Consider the following 20,539-nt stretch of genomic DNA (forward strand, 5'->3'; position numbering starts at 1 on the left):
ACATTAAAAACTGTTAGAAGGTAAAAAAAAGGGAAGACACACTTGAACATTAAAAAGGAACCACTAAGTGTGGAGCCTGTAAACAGTAGCCCTGGGTTCATGAAGAAGCTAATATCACTCTGAAAGTATATATTAGACTTAATTTGAAAGTGGTAATTATGGAACAGAAGGCATAACTGAAAGTGGTAATTGTGGAATGGAGGGCAAAATTTACTTGGCAAAGTGCTCAGGATGTGATGCCTTTTACACAGGTAAAACAGAGAGAACATTGAGTAAAAGAATACATCAGTACATATATGACATTAGTAAATCAAATACTAATAATGCCCTCGCAAAACACAGAAAAATGTCTAAAGTACAGTAGGTTTTTATTTAGAATTATTGAAATAGTAGAAAGGAATCTGAGAGGGAGTAATTGGGAAAATGTTTTAGAATACAGAGAGAGAGAATTTAGCAATTAACTTTGAATGTGATTACCCTCGTGGAATAAATGATACTTTAACCCTATAGCCTGCTTTAAAAATATGTGCAATGAAAATTTGATGTAATATGGAAATTAATTTTTTTAATTTGCTATCTGGACCACAATTTAAAATTTTAGTTTTTACATTAAACATAGTTTTAGCTAAAATGTTCATTATATATAGTGTAAAACTGATATGCATTTGAACAATCTTTAAAAGTTGTTAATGACTGGCATGATACAGTTCGGAATAAGAGATTATAATTCATTTTAAGTGTTCACTTTAAATGAAACATTTTCTTCTGCTATAAGAGGGTGTATAAGAAGGTAAATATATTTTGTATTTATTCTGATGAAATCCACTGAGTGGGATGAAAGTGCTAAATCATTGGTTTTAATTAAGGATTAAATTTTGTTTCTATTGTTACTTTGTCCTGGTGTTTATCCCATCTTTTTGGTTAGTAGTCGATTTTAGTGATAATACCCCTTTTCTTTGGTTCTTGAGATTTGGTTCCATATTATGTGATTGAAACCTTATGTTATCAAACACCTAAGGTTGATCACTAAATGTCAAAGTCTGAAAATTGCGAATGGCCGTTTCCACACAGGGAAATGAGTCATTTGGCCGTTATGAGTATTTTGTTCTTTCTCCGCTGTAGAGTGATCTCGGAGTTAGTATATTTAGTTAGGAGGGGTGTGGGGGGCAAGCCCCCCACATCAATTCTGTTTAAAACTTTTTTTTATTTGACCAATGGCATTGTTTCCCTATGTGGAAATGGCCATTTTCGATGTTAAGGGTTCGATATTTCATGATCGACCTTTAGGTGTTTGATAATTTAAGGTTTCAAGCACGTAATATAGACCATTGAGTTTTAACTTCCTTACCTCAATTCTTTTTGAAAAATTCCATTTCAAAATAAGATTATTTGCTGTGTACTACTTTTAACAATGTCCTCCCCACATATGTTAAAATTGGTTCTAAATGAGATGCCTGAGCTGTGATTATGGATCTCAGTAAGGGATTATCCTTATGTCTATGCATGTTGGGTACACCAAATATAGTACTGATGTTTGGAGACGAAACATCAAAATCTAATATGCTTTAAAATGATATTGCTGCTATAATGTTCATACAACCATGTGTACACCAACCTGTATGCTATTTTAATGTCCTTTATCACAGAACCACAAACATTGTCCAAAATCTTGCAGCATACAAAGTATTTTTCAACATAGTCATGGTGATCCATAATTACTCCAGCCCCCTCTGTAGCCTTCATAATGTTTCATAATTACTGCAGCCCTTCCAATCTGCCTTAAATCTAATGGTCTGTCACTTGTTAGCTCTTTCAAAGCTAACCATTCATCTTCTGTCAGTTTACAAAAATTTGCTGTGCATTTGTTATGTTCCTAATCTTTTTCACTCATGTTTTTTTGTTTTTTTGAAATATTGTATAATAGAATATAAAATTATGCTGTAGATATTAGGTGTAACAAATTTCCTAAGTACTTAAATTTTGTTTTATTAATAAAAACGTTAAGGTTTGTAAAAGTTTGTACTAAATCAGCCCACTTGGAGGTATATACAAAAGCCCAAAAAACACATTTCAGTATATCTGCTAATAAAACTAGTTTGGTATTACAGCTTGGCTGTAATAAGTTCCTTTGGTTATAATTCTGAATCACTGTTGATAAACCATCTCCTATTTTTTTATTCTCCTGCAATGCCTGCTTGTCTGTCTTTGAAGTTCCTCTTGTATCTGTTGGGAACAAACTCCCTTCTTTTACTTGCTTTTAGGCATACTTTCTTTAAGTGCCCTATGTATGGGTAGTTGTGATTTAAGGATTAAAAAAAAAAATTAGCATTTTGTCCTGTAGAAAGCATGTCTGAATTGTCTGTAGTATTTTACATAAATGACTCGCCATATACCAGGGGAAATCTTTTGTATTTAATATTTTAATTCTAATAAATTCTAATAATTTAAAATCTAATTCTAATTCTAATTAATTCTAATAATTTAAAATCTTTTGAAATTGCTTTGGAATTCTACCCACACAACAATCTGAAGAAGCTAGAGTTAGAGTTTATAAAGTATTCACTTGAGCTGGAGCATGTCTTGGCACTCCTTGGCTAAAATGCTGGGAAAATAACTCTGAAATTGGCCAGACCTTTTATTGTTAGACAAGTACTCATGCTAACACATTCACCCACCACGTGGTCAATTGGAAGAACATCAGTTCACCTACAGCATGTTTTGGGGACATGCAAGGAAATTATACCACTCTGAGAAAAAAACAACTAAAGATATAGACCATGTGCAGAGCTGCACAGAAGGAAGCCCTGCTGACAGACAAGTTGGAGAATCAAGCACTGTGGCAGCATCAGTAACTGCTGCCCCATTCTACTGCCCAAGACTTTCAGTTCTAGACAACTTTGCAAAAATATAATCCTCACGACTAGCAGTATTGTATTTGGGTAACAGATGCATCTTTATTTTGCCCAACATTGAGATACTTGATTATATGGAAATCTAAAGTTCTTCATTTGTAGAAGATTAAGTATTTATCAGTAAGATATATTATTATGTACATAATAAAGTGTCCCCCAGCCTTCATAATACTTCATGATCACTGCAGCCCTCCCAAACCTTAATTCTAATGGTTTGTCAGGACGTTGTAGGTGTAATTTCTCTAGGTTGATTCAAATACAACTGTTAATTAGTTTTTGAATAAAAACTTCAAGGTCTGTAACAGTTTGCACTGAAACAGTTCTCTTGCTTTCCAAACTCTGTAGTAGTTTACACTATTAATTTTCACACATAGATTTCCTATAGTCAAGAAAGAATGCATAACTTGTACACTACCACATCAATCTACAGTTTACAGTTATTGAATTAAGACCTACTTTGTGGTTCTGGGCACACACTTAACTATATGTGCAACACAGATAGTTTTATAGACTAGACTTTAGTAACATATTTGCCTCAGACAAGTGCATATTCCTGTGGGAAATGCACTCATCTACCCTCTGTCAGTACCTTAGCGGGCATGTAATCTGTTGTGTTTGTCATGGGGGACGCTATTTTCAGAAAATTCTGGCTGGAAAATGAGACAGACAAGCTGAATTAGTACAATTGCTTTCTTTTATTGATAGTGACCTTCCCTCTAAGATTTAATGTTATGGGGAGGGTAATATTTGGCTGATGAATAAATGAAAGGCAAACACAAGATATTTTTCTCGACATGCATATTAAATTGTTACGGGTCACACTGATGAGGTAAGTATGCCACATGATGCATCTTTCTGTGGTTATCTCATTTTCCTTAAAGCAAAATGTTCCATCACTGACTATAACAGATCTTGGTACACTGGCCCTTTGAACTGGAATAAGACGGCTAGCTTATTCTGTTGTGATGTCTCATAAAGTAGTCTGACTGGCATTAACTTGCATCGCAGCGGGCTTTTTTATATTATAGTATTTTAATGTTGCAAGGTCTGTTAATAGTATCTTGAGGCTTTCAAAATTTTGTTCTGCTTATAACTCCATTCCCAAAATGAATCATGCTGTAATGGTTTTCTTAGGAGCATAGTTATAGTTGGCCTATCAGGCACTAACTTTGCAAGACATTGCATATTTTACAGAAGTCTCTGTAATTCTTTTGTTTTCTGGCCATGGAATTTGCCCAGTTGCTCAGATTTTCTCTGGATCAGGTTTCAAACAGACCATTAATATCAGGACTGTATCAGGCCCATCATTTGCTCTTATTTAACTTGAAATTCTGCTGTACTAATCTGTTAGCTTACCCGTCTGTTGCTTTTGTGCTAGACCTACATTGATTCAACATCTTCAAGTTTTCAACACCTCCCAAGGTTTCAGTTACTTTTCTTCTGGTACTGATGATATACCAAGCACCACTCAAGGTAGCTCATAGTGGTTAAAGTGAGCCAGGATTAAAACAAAAGTGCAAAGAGCAAAATCCGACTCAAAGCATTAAATGCCTGTAGAAACAGTTTTATGTGAGAAAGCTTGTGTTTTATTAAACACAATTTTCATTGGAGTTACTTACAGATGGATTTTTGTTCTTTGGAATGTTGAAATACCCGACCAACATCCATCTTCCTAGTGGAATATTAACTGTATGCAATTTGGCTCTTGCTTAATTTTAATATTGTCATATTTTTGGCTTTAATTGTTTCTTAATTATGGTCTAGGTTTTCTCTTCTCTTCATCTCCTGCTCAGCTTTAGTTCTAAGAGCTACTGATATTTTTCTAGAAACGTGTCATTAGCACTGTTTCAAGATCTACTTGCATATAGCATTTATTGGCACATTTCCTCAGCCTGTAAATGAAAATGCATAGCCATGCAGAATATTGTTGCTCTAACTGGAAATGTCCGTCTTTGTATAACGTCTGTATGCTGCTCTGTTTGCAGTCCTTCCTTTCTGACTTTCCTGTACACAAATTTCCTCTCCATTTAAATCAATACACATCATAGGGACTTTGATTGTGGCTCAATTAAATTATTATAGGACTGAGAGGTTGTGCATTTGAATACATTTACTCATGCATGGAGCATGCATGCTACAACTACTTGAGATTTCTATAACTGCACCTAAAAGCACTGACTTATTCACTGCTGGCACTATCATTTGCATGAGTGGATTGCCTATTTAATAATTAGGATGCTAATTGCCTCCTCCTTAACCAAAGTGGATTGCTGAACTAGTTACTATTTGGGGTGCTAATTGCCTTCTCCTTAACTGATAATTACCTTTGAGCAGTGTAGCACTAATTGGCATCACTACAGTAGCACTTCTGAGGCTACATTAGAAATATTTTTAATCTGATCCAAAGTATGCTAACTTTCTACCTCCATATCTTCTTGGTACTGGACAATAACATTTAGTGTGCTTGTTGTCTCATATGAGAACATCTGTAGTTGCTTTTTCCTCCTACTGCTGCTTTACGTTTTCTGCAATGTTAGTGTTATCTAAATTACTTTTGAAGATATTCATATGTACTGCTTCTTAACTTAGTCCTCCTGTCCTATTTTGTCATCATTGTTCACTTCAGTAAAACAGTAAACACAATTACTTTCTGTCTTCGTCCTATGGTTTCGGCACCCATGTATGGACAGCAGCAGAAACAAATCTATTTTTTATTCTGCTGGTGTCTTTGCTAGTCAGTAGTGGCAGATTTAACTGCATAGCATGAGACCCGGCCTTAACAAGTTAAGCAGGGGGTGCTTAACATTTGTTAAGATTGGATTTCTCTCTGTAGTAGGCTGAACTTATTTGTCTTTTTCCAGATATCGGAGCATAATCACTGTGCTCCATGCACTACTTATATAGTCTGTTAACTGGGTTAGATCAAACTGAGAAGGCTTCATCATGACTGAGGATGTCCTGGGGAGGAAGGATGAAACTTAATACAGTGCAAAAAGTAAAGCTACAGGATTTCACATCAAAAGGTACAGACAAGACATAAACTGTATTTACAGCCATATTTCACTGGCAAGGGTTTGCAAAGGATTAGACGTTGACAGAATGCCACTACAAGTAAATGCATTTTATAAACACTTTGTTAAAATTTGACAGTATATATCACAGCAGATGCATATAATTGCATTGAATTTACATAGTGGACAGTAGGAAGAAGAAGATGAAAATAGTGCTACAGAAAGCAAGAGAAGCTTAGAATATAGTTGGAACTGTAAGATACCAGAATATGCGAAGAAAAAAGAAGATGAGCATGAGTCTAGCGGTAAGGGCAGAGGAAGAATGGAGAGTACATGGAAAGGAAGGGTAAATAAAGGGCAGTGTGTGTGCAGGGATAGGAGGAAGCAGCAGTAAGAAAGGGAAGTGAAAATGAACAGTATGCTACAATAAGTAGATGATGATTAAGTTATAAAAACAAAGCAGTGAAGTGACATCCCTATCAGGGGGTACGGATATCTTTATGCAGCATATAAGTGAGGAAGAAAATCCAATATGTCACTGTGTGCATGTGTGTTTGCCTAGTTGGGCTAATTTAATCTGAACTCTACTCAGGAGGTCCCAAGAGGAGGGCTGTACATAACTGGGCATCCACAGATGCATGTTACATCAATGAAAACAAATCTGCATATATATATATATATATATATATATATATATATATATATATATATATATATATATATATATATACACTCTTACATCCTGGTACTTTTAAGTAAACCTTGATGTACACAGATATGAGTTATTAGGTCACCTGCATTAGGCACACAAACTTTGAGAGAGTTATCTTGTAGAAATGGACACAGTATCAGTTTTTGCTCAGACTGTACAAGATAAATCAATTTCTGGCTTGAAAAAGCTAAAGGAATCTTAATCAAGATTATAGCTTTAAGAACCAAATATGAGATATTTTCTCATTGAGGATACATTCATAAACCACCAACAGAAGTTTGGGTGAAGCCATTATCTGGATATGTATTTTTGTCCTAAACAAGTGCTTTAGATTGTAAGAAAAGCTTGAGGTATTTTTAATGGAATGGAAGCATATTGTTATAATAAAGCTACTTTTTGAGATGCTCTATGGAGTACCATACTGCAAAGATGTTAAAACTGACGCACTCCTGTATTGAAACATGGAGGTACCAGTTCTGTTGAATGTGAACTGTGCTAATAACACAGTTTGTGGAAGTTTGACTTTCCCTTTGGTTGTATGACTGTGGAGTACGCATGTGCGCATGTATGCATGTGTGCATCATGTGTATGTATGTATATAACAGTGGGGTTCACCTTCACAACATGGTAGTTATATGCTGGGGCTTCCTGCAAGAGCCTGGTTGAGATGTTTTCTTCATTGTATTTGAAATTACATTCAATTTGTTTTTGTTTTTCAGTTATGTGGTGCTTCAGTTCAGTGCAATTTTGTGTCGTCTTTATTTATTTAGACAGTGAATGGTGGTATTGATTTCCAGACATTAATATTTTCTAAATGCATGGAGCAAGTTCCACATTCATTGCTCAATTTCCAGTCTTAGTGGATGTTTTTGGTAAGCTGTCTAGTGTGTGTTTGACTTTTAGTTGTCTGATGTGTAAGTGCCTGCATATCAAATCAACTGAATTAGAGCATGGTTGCTTGTAAAGCTTTGTTATTAAGGTGCATTTGAGACTGTCAGCTGTATTCAATTAGCATTACTCAGTATGCAGGTATTTATTGATATAAGCTTTACTTGTAAAATGAGAGCCTCAGTCTTTATGTTGAGAATGGTTCACATTTGGAAATGCATGAACTGATACTGCAAATGCAAAACCTTTGTATGTTGTCTTGAGCAACAGTAATGAATGTTGAAACTTAGCCTTAAAGCATTTTTTGTATAGCGATTCACTCCTCATGTACCCCCTTCCAGCATAGAGCAGTATACCCCTATCCCCCACCTACTTGTATATGCCAAATTTAAGACGACTTTACATTGTACAATGTGGAACATTCTGCAGTGTTAGAATTAATGCATATTTATTTGTGCTTTAAATTTTTGTAGTTTTGCAGAATCTAGTAATGGTCTTTGCACTTTCAGTGGGCAGTTATTGAGAACAATCACTGCAGTCAAACTCTAGGCTATACAGCTGAAAACAGTAAGACAATGATGTATGGACCACAGGATTATTCTTTCTTACTTAGCAGGTGGTGGAAACTACCCTTAAGCTACCACATTTCAGCGTTGGCCTTTACCTCGATGATTGTGGCTTTGTCACATGTTTGTCATCTCATTTGGTTGAAACCACATACACTTCCGTTGTCTGAGACCACTGTGTACTGCAGAATTTTTTTTTTTTTTTTTTTGCCATTTCCCCATTGTTGTTAAGACCACTATGTGGGGATGCAGGGGGGCTGCCTTCCTGCAAAAACATTTTGTAAAATATAACTTGAAGCTATAGTGAAAACAGTTTACAAATCAATTGAACTACAGATGCTCAAATTAACATAGGTAAGTTTGTGCTAACAAGTGGATCATTTACTTCGTTGAATTTTGGGATCTGTACGGGGTTGGTTAACATGTAAAATAAATACACATTTGTGTGATATTTATCCCTGCATGCACCACCATGAAGTATTGGCACATTCTGAAAGGTACCAATGTCATAATGCAGAAGTATGGTGTTCAAGCTCTGCACAGTACCTTTTCTAATGTTAATTAGACAGTTTGTCCTTTTTGTTTTGGTTTACATATTAACTGAATTAGGATGTTGCTGCAGTGTAGCTCAGTGTAGCATTCCATAACGAATTAGTTTTTAAGCCATAGTAAAGTTGTGATTATCTGGAAAGTTTGTTCACTTTCCTACCTGGTGGATAACTGTAAATCCCAATTAGCAAACAATGTAGCTCTTTCTGTTATCCATATGCCTTAACTCCTCATAGAATTCTGTCATTTTCTTATGCATACAACCTGGGCAGCAAAAGTAGTCAGTGCTTTGAACACTATATCAATGACAACAATATTCTCAAACATTACTGCAAGTGGATTGACTGCATACTGTATACTGGTGATCTCATAACTCAGTTTTGAAAGAAGCTGTGCTGTTGGAATCTGCTGATATCACAGACAAACTGTTCCCGAATTCCTCATTTCAAAATATGTCTGCAGTAAGTCCCAGATACGCACGTACGTATTAAAGAAACTAATAAAAATATCTTATGATTGTCTAGTCACTGACAGAAAAAGCAATTGCATCAAAGCAATTGCAAAACACAGATTACATACCAAAGTAATCGAACACCAAGCAGAACATGTATGTACTGGGAAAAGCAATATAGTAGAGTTCTGTAACAGCTACAAATACCTTAAATGTGTTCAAGGCCTCAAATGTTACTTGTGGTTTTCAATAACAGCAAGCACCCTTGCACCCCCCCCCCATATGGGAAGCTTCATCTCCCACAACCCCTTACTTTCTTCACAGTCACATAGAGATGGGATAAAGGGCAAATATCAGCAATAAATAACTGCTACCATACTAAGAAGCAGATCTGCAGTAGTATAATTATGTGCCCTTAAATGTAATCAGCTGGGGCACCTTGATCACTGCATACTTCAATCATTGTCATGCAAACCTATAAAGATATCCCAGATATATATGGGGTACATTCAAGTGGTCTAACTTTCATTTATAATCACAAGTGGTCAAAAAAGTGATCTAATGATATTTTCCAGTTTTTTTTTTTTTGTTCATTTATTTTCTTTTTTTACTGGGAAATTCCAACTGGGTATTGTCTATCCATTTTCAATGGATGCCCAGAGAGAAAAACTCCAATTGAAAATGTTCCAAAAATAATACATGTGTGTGTAATCTTAGGTCTGTATAGTACATACAGCATACATTTAAGAAATTAGATACTGAGGTATATATACAATATCAGTAAAGACAGTCCAAACAATGCATGCACAGTTTCAATCAAGATTTTCCAATAGCATTTACAGTCAGGCAGATTTCTCTAAGTCTTTGCAAATATAAAAAATAGCATGATACAGATAGTTACAAACTAGCATTTATAATAGGTTTTGGAACGAGGATCTTCTGGAGAATGGCTGGTCCTGCTAATAGTGTAAATCAATAAATTATATGCATGTTTCTTTGACCTTTGCCAAAGATGGACCCATATTGTTTTAAAAAAAAAAACACAAGGAAAATCAGGCCTATTAAATCTGGTTGACATTTTTTAGAGGGTCACCAAAACATTGGATGAAGGTAAGACTGTGCACACAGCTTAATTCGACCTCGCCAAGGCCTTTGATACAATACCCCATTCAGGCATTATAGACAAGCTCACTAATTAACATATAAACCCTTTTATTACCCACTGGATAGCCAACTGACTCAGTGATAGGACCCAGGAGGTCAAAATAGGTGAGGCCACCTCCACCAAAAGGTCAGTGGAATGCCCCAAGGCTCGGTACTATGCCCGCTCTTTTTTGACATCTGTTTCTCTGAAATAGAAGAAAGTACTAAAGGGTGATGGCTGACTAAGTCTGCAGATGATTGCAAGCAGGGTGTTATCCTTGACCCTCCTACAAGATAATAGCATTCTTCAAGAAGGTCCATCTCTGACTAACAAATGGTGCCAAAGTCATCATCTTAAACTCAATGCCAAGAAATGCATAATTGTACCCCTTGGAAAAGTCAACCATTCCGGCTAATTAGCATGTTCATAATAAGCTCCTAAGCACTGACCCAGTGGTCAGGGATCTGGATATGCACATAGACAGTAGCCTTACCTTCGGCCAGTAGTGAGGAAATCTTATTATTTTGTACAACTTATAAGTAAGGATATGACAACTAGATCCAAAGAGGATATTGTACCACTGTAATCTGCCCTTATCAGACCAGTCATAGACTACGATGTTCCCTTTGGTATGTACCTGACCAGGCATATGCAGCAACTAGACCAACCTCAGTGGTTCCTTACAAAAATAATACAAACTGTAACAAACCTGCCTTATGCAGAGCACCTTTAAGCCCTTTCCCTCTACTCAGTCTCCTATAGATTGTTGAGGGGTGATCTGTGCTTGGCTTACAAGGCATCCGTAGACCCCACACTTTCTCTTACAAATATGTAAGAGATTCATAAGAGTATCAGAAATACAAGATCTAAGGACCTGAATTTTGTCTGTGACTTAAACAGAACAAGCTGGAGAGACAGATGTGTGTCCCAGAAACTGCCTCTCCTATGGAACAGGCATCCCATCCATAGGTTCATAGGTTCATAGGTTCATACTAGGCTATCTGCCCTAGGGCATTTATAAGCCTAGCCAGAATGTGTTTGGCTTTCGCCACCCATTTTAAATTTATTTTGCTATGCCCTTTTTCGAGGTTAGTATACTGTGCCTCTGTCTAACAGTAACACAGAAGTGATACCCGGGGTAAACCTACAATCTCCCATCCACTCATCAAGATTCCTCTTGAAGAGAGTCAGTGAGGGACTCTGCCTAACCTGGACTGGGATTTTATTCCAGAGTGAAGGGAGCCTCTGGGTTATGAATCTGTCCCTCCAGCATGTCCTATTTATTTCAGTGCTGAGGTTCAAGTCTCTCGAGCACATTGCTCGATGGGATTTGGATTTTCTGAGGTGCAGCATGTCCTTTAATTCCTGGTTGGACATGGCTTTATATGTCAGGCACAGATCGCCTCTGAACAGGCAGAATGCCACTGAGTAGAGCTGGAGTTTCTTTAACCTGGCAGCATATGGCATCTGTTTGTGCCCTTTGATCCTCTTGGTGAGGTACTTTTGGGGTCTTTCCAGTTGCTGCAGGTGTCTGGTAAGGTACATCCCAAAAGGGGCATTGTACTCAATTATGGGCCTGATGAGGGATGAGTAAAGAGGCACGATGACGTCCCCTGATCTAGATGTGAATCCCTTCATGATTAAGTGGGCTATATAAAATATTTTTCTAACCACTTTGGCCACGTGGTTGTCAAATGAGAGATTGCTATCAACTTGGGTCCCCAGGTCCCTAATTACTTCTTCTGTACTTAATGGATTACCAACTATGTGGTAATTTGTAGGCACTTTGTTTTTGCCAAAGGGGATGACTATACACTTTTTGGCATTTAGCTTGAGGCCATGGCTCTGGCACCAGTTGTCTGTTTCTATGAGGCCCTTTTGGAGGATGCTTGTGTCGGCTGGAGAGTCGATTATGGCGCCCAGTTTGCAGTCATCTGCGAACTTGGTCAGCCACAGTCCTTCCATGTTGGCCTGTACCTCCGAGAAATATATACCGAAAAAGAGAGGTCCCAGGACTGAGCCTTGTGGGACACCACTTGTAACTGGTTTGAGTCTGACATGGCTCCAGCAATTCTAACCATGTGGGTTCTGTCCTTGAGCCAATTTGCAATCCATCTAGTGACATAGGGGTTTATATTTAAGCTGGTGAGCTTATCTATAATGCCCAAGTGGGGTATTGTATCGAAGGCTTTTGCGAGGTCCAGGTAGGCTGTGTGGACCACCTTCCCCTCGTCAATGGCCTTGGTGACTGTTTCAAAGAAATCAACCAGGTTTAAGAGGCAGGATCTGCCCTTAACAAAGCCGAACTGGGTAGGATCCAGTGTTTGTAGGTCCCCAATATCTTTATTTATGAGGTCCATGATGATCCTTTCCATAGCTTTGCAGACCAAGCTAGTCAGGCTTATGGGGCGATAGTTTCCAGGATCCGTTGAGGCACCACCTTTATGGAGAGGGACCATTGTTGCTGTACGCCACTCTTTGGGCACAAATCCTGTAGTAAGGCTGAGATTGAACAGTAGTTTTATGTTTGGGTTTAGCTCTTCTTGGAGTTCATGTAGGACGCAGGCCGGGACACCGTCTGGTCCCACTGATGCTGTGTTTTTTGCTTTGGAGAGGGTGGCTCTTACCTGAGCATCTGAGATGTCAGGGGGGCAGCACTCTGCTGGGATAGATATTTGCCCTTTTGGTGGGGAGGGGGGGGTAGAAGTTTGCGCTGAACCTGTCAGCTTGGATGTCGGCAATGTCTGTGGGTTCAGTGTATTTTTTGTCATTTTGGACTAATTCTGAGCATATCTGGGAATTACCACCCAGGTTCCTAACATAACTAAAGAAAGCCTTGTGATTATCCTTAGTGTCCTGTGCAATTTTTCTCTTGAAGTTGGCCTTAGACAATTTTATGTGTGCCCATAGTTTTTTGCTAATACTGATCAGTGATGCCTTCCCTTTTTGGGATTTTGCTCTATCATTTAGTAGCTTCCTCCTTCTATTGTATAGTTTGTTTATGGCTGGGGTCCACCAGACAGGACGTCTGCCTTTGGAGGATTGGGTCTTGGTTTTATTTGGGATCGCATGATCCATGCATTCCTGAAGGTGTTCATAGAATGCGTTTATAAAGGATTCTGCGGTCTGGGCCAGATTTTCCACAGGCCCGGGGCTTTGAAGGATTCCACCTCAGTTTTGAGGAGTGTGAAATTTGCTTTAGAGAAGTTTTTCACTGTGGTTTTCTGGGCAGGGGATGGGGTCGGGATGTGAATATCCAGTGAGATTAGTTTATGGTCTGATCTTACCAGTGAGGGATACACTTCTGGTCTGGAGCACAGAGTCCCCATGTTGGTGATGATCAGGTCCAGTATGTTTTCCCCTCTTGTGGGAGTGGTAACAAGTTGTTCCATAGCATTTGAGTTTATAAATTCTAGGAACCTTTGGGCTAGGGTGTTGGAGCTAGAGTAATGCTCACAGTCTATGTTTGGGTAGTTGAAGTCGCCCATTATAATGGTGTTTGGAGAGACCTTCATATTTTCCAGTGTTCTCAGGAAGGCCGAGTGGGGTTCCTGGGTTTGGGAGGGTGGTCTGTAGCAGGCTATAAACTGGAAGGCAGTTTTACCCACTGTTAGTTGCACATGGATAGTCTCTGATGCTTCGTGCTTTGCCACCAACCTGGAGGTGTGGGTATCTTTGATGAATATAGATACTCCCCCTCCTTTTGTGGTTCAGTCCAAGTTTTGGGGCCGAAAAGCATGGTATGAGGTATAACCTTGTAGTTCTGGGGTGCTCCCGGGAGCTCTGAACCAGGTTTCTGTTACTGCACAGATATCGATGTTCTCCATGCTAAGGAGAGTTTCGAAAAGTGCATCTTGAGGTTTAGACTTCTGGCGTTGAGTAGCATTACTCTTAGTTTCTTATCCCTTGTGATACCTATGGACGTGGGTTTGTCTTTTGAGCCTTGCCTAAAAAAGGCACTATGGGGGTAGCAAGAGCCTTTGCCAATATCCGAAAGCCCAGGGGTGACAGGTGCAAGCCGTCCCTAGCGAAGCATAGTGGCTTGTCGAGCATATCATCCCAAGCTGACAGGCATTGGATCCCATTTGAATGACACCAGTACTTAAGCCAGTTATTGAAATTGATCATCTTGTCTTCATATTGTGGCATCATTCTTGGTGAGGGTAAGATGCTACTCAAGGTCAGGGTCATACCGGCCTGGGCTACATGCTCAGAGAGCTCCTTTATGTCTCTTTTCATGTAGTCCAGGGAGGTATGTCTCAGGTCATTCACACCAGCATGGACAATGACTGAGTCATATTTGTACTTGCCTTGGAGTGACCTGAGTGCTTGTGTTATGTGGCGGATCCTAGCACCCGACAGGCTGCTCACCGTGACCCTCTCCTTGTTCAGCCTGGTGAGCGGGACGTCAGTGTGCCGGACGATAGAGTCACCTATTACAAGTGTATCAGGTGTGTTGTTTAGTCTTAAGGGCTGTGACTGTTCGGCACACTGGCTTTGTGAGATATGTGTTGCACGTGTTTTGTTCTGGGGTAGCGGCTGCTTGGGTGTCTGCTTTGGAGGTCTCTGCTGCTTCAGCAGATCTTTATTTAGAGCCTCCGAGTATGTTTTTGTGTGATTATGTGTTTGGTTTGCTGTCGTGGTAGGTCTATGTGAGACTGGAATTGTAGTGAGTGTGGTTTCCTTCTCCTCCTGACTGGTTATGCCAGTACTGAGTTGAGAGAGCTTAGCCTCCAGTTTGGCTATATGGTTGCATCTCTCACATGTGTTGGAATTTGTTGGGAGGAGGAGAGGGTTGTCTGTGTACATGAGGCAGTTGTAACATTGCCTCAAGATTCCCAGATTCACCAGCTGGACTGGAGAGGAGATTGACAACTGAGCTTTGGACATGCTAGAATAATATTGGGAATTCCTTAATAATTGAAAACCAGGGCCAGTGGGGAGTGAGGGTGTAGTGCTTTTAATTTTTAGTGCTGGCTTGTATAATTGCTTTAGTGAGCAAGTGCCAGGTAACTTAAGTGCAATGTGTTACAGGTAACTTAAATGCAAAAATGACAAACAGTAACTTTCTTTCAAGTGAAACAAGGAAATAAGTACAGTAAGCAATGCAGATATCACTAGTGATCCACAGAAACACTGAGAAGCTGCGTATTAGGTGGAATTAGCGTTCCAGGGAAATAACAAGCAAACAAACAACAAGCATATAAACAAAGCTAGATTCAGCAGGCTTGGATCTAGTCTATGCTACAGCAAACAAGGTGTACCAGTTTCAGTAAGATACAGTTCAAATATTCAGGCACTATAAACCTTTAACCAGAAATTCCCAGCTCAGAAGGGCAGAGTCCAGCCTCTTCTCCCACAAGAGTGCAGACCACAAACCTTCTTAATGTAAAATAACTGGCCTGAAGCCCAAGTGCTTAAACCAGAACTAATACACTTTAAGAATAACAGACACTGGGCTCTCAATCAGCAGTTCCCAACTTAGAAGGATGAAAGCTACCTGTCCTGCCACCACAGTGCATGCCACAAACCTTCCTAATGTAAAACAACTGGTCTGAAGCCCAAGTGCTTAATCCAAAAGACTTAGAATGATAGCTACACTTTAATCAAGTTACTACCAAGCAGTAATAAATACAATTGAATACTTTAGAGAATGCCTGGATTAGTGCTCAAGTTACACAAACAAAGCTAGATCCAGCAGGCCTGAATCTAGTCTATGCCACAGCAAACAAGGCGCACCAACTTCAGTAAGAAGCAGTTCAGATATGCATGCACAATAGGCCTTTAACCAGAAATTCCCCAGCTCAGAAGAGCAGAGTCCGGCCTCTCCTCCCACAAGAGTGCAGACCACGAACCCTCTTAATGTAAAATAACTGGCCTGAAAGCCCAAGTGCTTAAACCAGAATTAATACACTTTTAGAATAACAGACACTGAGCCCTCAATCAGCAGTTCCCAACCTAGAAGGATGTAAGCTACCTGTTCTGCCACTACAGTGCAGACCACAAACCCTCTCAGTGCAAAACAACTGGTCCGAAGCCCAAGTGTTTAAACCAAAAGGCTTAGAATGAGTTACACCAAGCAGTAGTAAATACAATTGAGTACTTTTAAGATAATGCAAAAGTAAAAAAGTAGGTAGAAACACAAGTACAGTAAAAGCAGATGAAATTTTTTTTTTTTTTTCTGAATAAGTGCTGAGATCAAAGAAACAGATTTGAGTGCTGAAACTAGAAAACTGGCTAGTTATAAGAAAAAAAAACTAAGCTAGAAGGCATCCCTCCAACACAGAAGGGCTTGGGGGCTCAGAAGCCTACAAATAGTCTATACCACTTAACAGGAAATGCAGGAGACAAGCTTAAATTTTTTTTTCCATTTCCCAGATGCTCTCTTTGTACACAGTAGGAGTGCCTGAAGTCAGAATATGATCTCACTGCACTCAGTTGAGTGAGCAAATGAGATGGGCCCAGAAGGAGTATCCAAACACAAATTTACAAGAGGGGCGGGCAGTTGCAAGGCCACTAAGATTAACACCAAAACAAAAACAGAGAGGGTGGGTGGGACTAACTGAAGAGCAGAGTCAAAACTTCCAGTTCAGTTAATATTCCTTCCACACAGTTAAAATCAATTTAAATACTGTATTTTTTGAAAAAAGAGCAGATAAAAGTACTTAAATTCTCTTATATGTCCAGTTGAATACAGCTAGTTCTTAGCCAAAGCTGAGGTTTTAAGCAGAAAATATTTCACACTGTACCACTTAAATAGGCAAGGACAGGAAATCAAAGAATGTGACTACCCCCACACCTGTAATTACTAGCAAATAAAAACCTCAGCTTTGGCCGGCTAAGAACTTGCTGTATTCAACTGGATGTATAAGAGAATTTAAGTACCTTTATCTGCTCTTTTTTGTTAAAAAAAATACAGTATTTAAATTGATTTTAACTGTGTGGAAGGAATATTAACTGAACTGGAAGTTAGTCAGTGTTTGCTGAATTTTGTTATTTGCTAGTAATTACAGGTGTGGGGGTAGTCACATTCTTTGATTTCCTGTCCTTGCCTATTTAAGTGGTACAGTGTGAAATATTTTCTGCTTAAAAACCTCAGCTTTGGCCGGCTAAGAACTTGTTGTATTCAACTGGATGTATAAGAGAATTTAAGTACCTTTATCTGCTCTTTTTTTTTCAAAAAAATACAGTATTTAAATTGATTTTAACTGTGTGGAAGGAATATTAACTGAACTGGAAGTTTTGACTCTGCTCTTCAGTTAGTCCCACCCACCCTCTCTGTTTTTGTTTTGGTGTTAATCTTAGTGGCCTTGCAACTGCCCGCCCCTCTTGTAAATTTGTGTTTGGATACTCCTTCTGGGCCCATCTCATTTGCTCACTCAACTGTGTGCAGTGAGATCATATTCTGACTTCAGGCACTCCTACTGTGTACAAAGAGAGCATCTGGGAAACGGAAAAAAAAATTAAGCTTGTTTCCTGCTTTTCCTGTTAAGTGGTATAGACTATTTGTAGGCTTCTGAGCCCCCAAGCCCTTCTGTGTTGGAGGGAAGCCTTCTAGCTTATTTTTTTTTTTATAACTAGCCAGTTTTCTAGTTTCAGCACTCAAATCTGTTTCTTTGATCTCAGCACTTATTCAGAAAAAAATATATATATATTTCATCTGCTTTTACTGTACTTGTGTTTCTACCTACTTTTTTACTTTTGCATCATCCAGTTTAAGTGCAATCAAGACCAGTGGATGGAGAATAGGACATTTACACTAAGCCTAGCAAACTTGTCCCTTATAGACTGACATAGCTTATAAATGCCTGGCCTTCAGTGTCTTATTTGGATACAGGACATCATTATTATTTTTGGAAAACTTGGCTAGGCTTAGAAAGGCCTCCCTGTGTCATTAGCGTAGTTACAATCTATAAATCTCCAAGTAAATCTGAAGTGGAGAATAATAGATGATGCAAAATGAACATCAGCTTGGCTGAAGGAGACCAATGAACAGGCATTTTGAACACAAGATTTCATGCCTAAAATGAGTGCTTCTTCAGGTATAAATGCAGAAGCTGGATGTACAGTGTGCCCTTTCTTTGGTTTGGTGAACAACATGGGGGATGATTGGAAACAGCAGATATTGGTGCAGGACTGGGAGGAACTGAGAGATATGGGAGAGTTGCTAGTCTTAGCAGGTTGGGTACTGTTCAAACGTTAAGCAAATAAAATAGTCAATACAAAACCATACTCAAAATTAGTCACTTGCCAGAGAAGGAAATTCAGAATACACCCTCTTTTGTCTGTTTTACCCCTTAGCAAAAGGCAAGGCCAGTGTATTGAAAAATGGAATTAGTTTTCTAAGGTTGTAGTGTCAAATTTGTTCTTAGAAGAATGATAGCCTAGCTAAGAGCAACCATATTCTGTCCATACTGACTAGGAACAAGCAATACACCCCAATCATACATCTGGACCTGTTAGCACAAGAATTCTGGGCAAAGCCAAAAATAATAGGGGAGCATAGGCCCCAAAACAGGGACACATTTTAAATATTGTTATTTATTTTACATTTGTTGACTGGGATAGTCCGACTGGATACATGTCCATTTTCAGTGGAGATCTGGGGAGAAAAGCTCCAAAGGTAGTTACACAAGCAAACTTAACATAATACAGATTAAACACAATTTCCGGACTCTGTTGAGGAGTATAAGTTATACAATCTCACAAACTTATAATATGGCTTAACAATTAAAACGCAAATGAGTTCCCGTTAAAAAATAGTATTGGTAAACAAGTAAGACTAAATATTTAGTCAGGATTGGAGCAAGGACATAACCACTGAGACTTGAAATACTGTTTGAGAGTTTTCTTGAATTGCGATAGGGAAGTATCTAGGGTAATGTCAGCAGGTAGTGAGTTCCAAGTTTTGCCAACAGAGTTGGCGAACAGGGAGTCACTGGCTGAATTATTGGATTTGATAGTTTGTACTACCAGTCTATTAGATGAGCAAAGTGGTCTGAGGTGTATTTTCAGGTTGGTTAAGTACTTTATGAGCCACAATAAGTTGGTTATACTGAATCTGCCTGGGTAATTCTAGCCATCCAAGATTTTTACAGTGATGTGTTCTATAGGGCAGGCCAGTGGCAAATCTAGCTATGTTATTATAGCAGCTAGAGAGTTTGTTAAGTTCAGTTTTGTTTAAATTGGTAAGTAAAGGGGAGGCATAAAAGAGGGTAGAGAGTAGATGGGAGCGGGCAATTGCAGTCCTAGCAGGTGGGGTTAGGAATGGCTTTATCCTATATAGTGAGACAAGTTTTTTATTAATGATTTTGATAGTTTTGTTGATGCACACATCAAATTTAAGATTGTTGTATACAGTAACTCCTAGGAGTTTCATGTGGGCATCTGTGGAGATTATGGTACCATTATTAGACTTAATGGAGAGAGATAACACCAGGGACCTTTGGGTGGGGGAGAAAAGTAGGAACTTTGTTTTGCTGGGATTTAAAATCAGACAGTGATCAGCAAGCCAATTTTCAACTAAGTTAAAAGTACTCTGAGTAATTGCCTGCAGCTCTGGTTGGGAGGTGTCAGCGCAGATCAACGTGTAGTTGTCCACATATTGAATGCAGTTTGCTTTTCGGATGACAGTGTGAAGGTCGTTAATGAAAATGGAAAATAGAAGAGGTCCCAGAATAGACCCCTGGGGGACACCAAGGGTGTTGGGTATAAGACTGAAACCATTGGAGAGAGTGATTGCCTAGAGACATTGTTGTCAGGGTGTAGATGAGTAGATGGTGGTTAACCATATCAAAAGCCTTTGAGAGATCCAAAAAAAGGACTGAGGATAATTTGTTATTTTTCCTGTTATAGTTTATAGCATTGGAGAAGGTGAGGAGGGCTGTGGTGGTACTTTGATGTGGCCTGAAGCCATGCTGAGAGTTAGCCAGTAGGTTGTTCTGGATTAAATAGTAGAGAAGTTGTTTATGGATGCACTTTTCCATATTTTTGCCACAGGTGCCAAAATGGCTATGGGTCTATAATTAGACAATTCAATAGAGCTACCACCTTTATGGAGGGGTATGACATGAGATATTTTCCAGATAGAGGGGACTGTAGCTTCTGATATGGTATGATTAATTAGAATGGAAATGGGGTATGCTATGGTATCTGCAGCTTTTTGCAAATATTAAGCAGGGAGAAGGTCAGTAGCTTGGGTAGTAGGTTTTAATTTTTTGATTAGTGTACGAATGAAAGCTGTAGAGACTAGTTGGAAGCTAAAGGAGGGCTGGGTCCTGGGAATGGTATCCTGTATATTAGAGGA

The sequence above is a fragment of the Protopterus annectens genome, chromosome 7.part0 (genome assembly GCF_019279795.1).
Source record: "Protopterus annectens isolate FY-2018-M chromosome 7.part0, PAN1.0, whole genome shotgun sequence".
In the NCBI taxonomy this organism is placed as follows: domain Eukaryota; kingdom Metazoa; phylum Chordata; order Ceratodontiformes; family Protopteridae; genus Protopterus; species Protopterus annectens.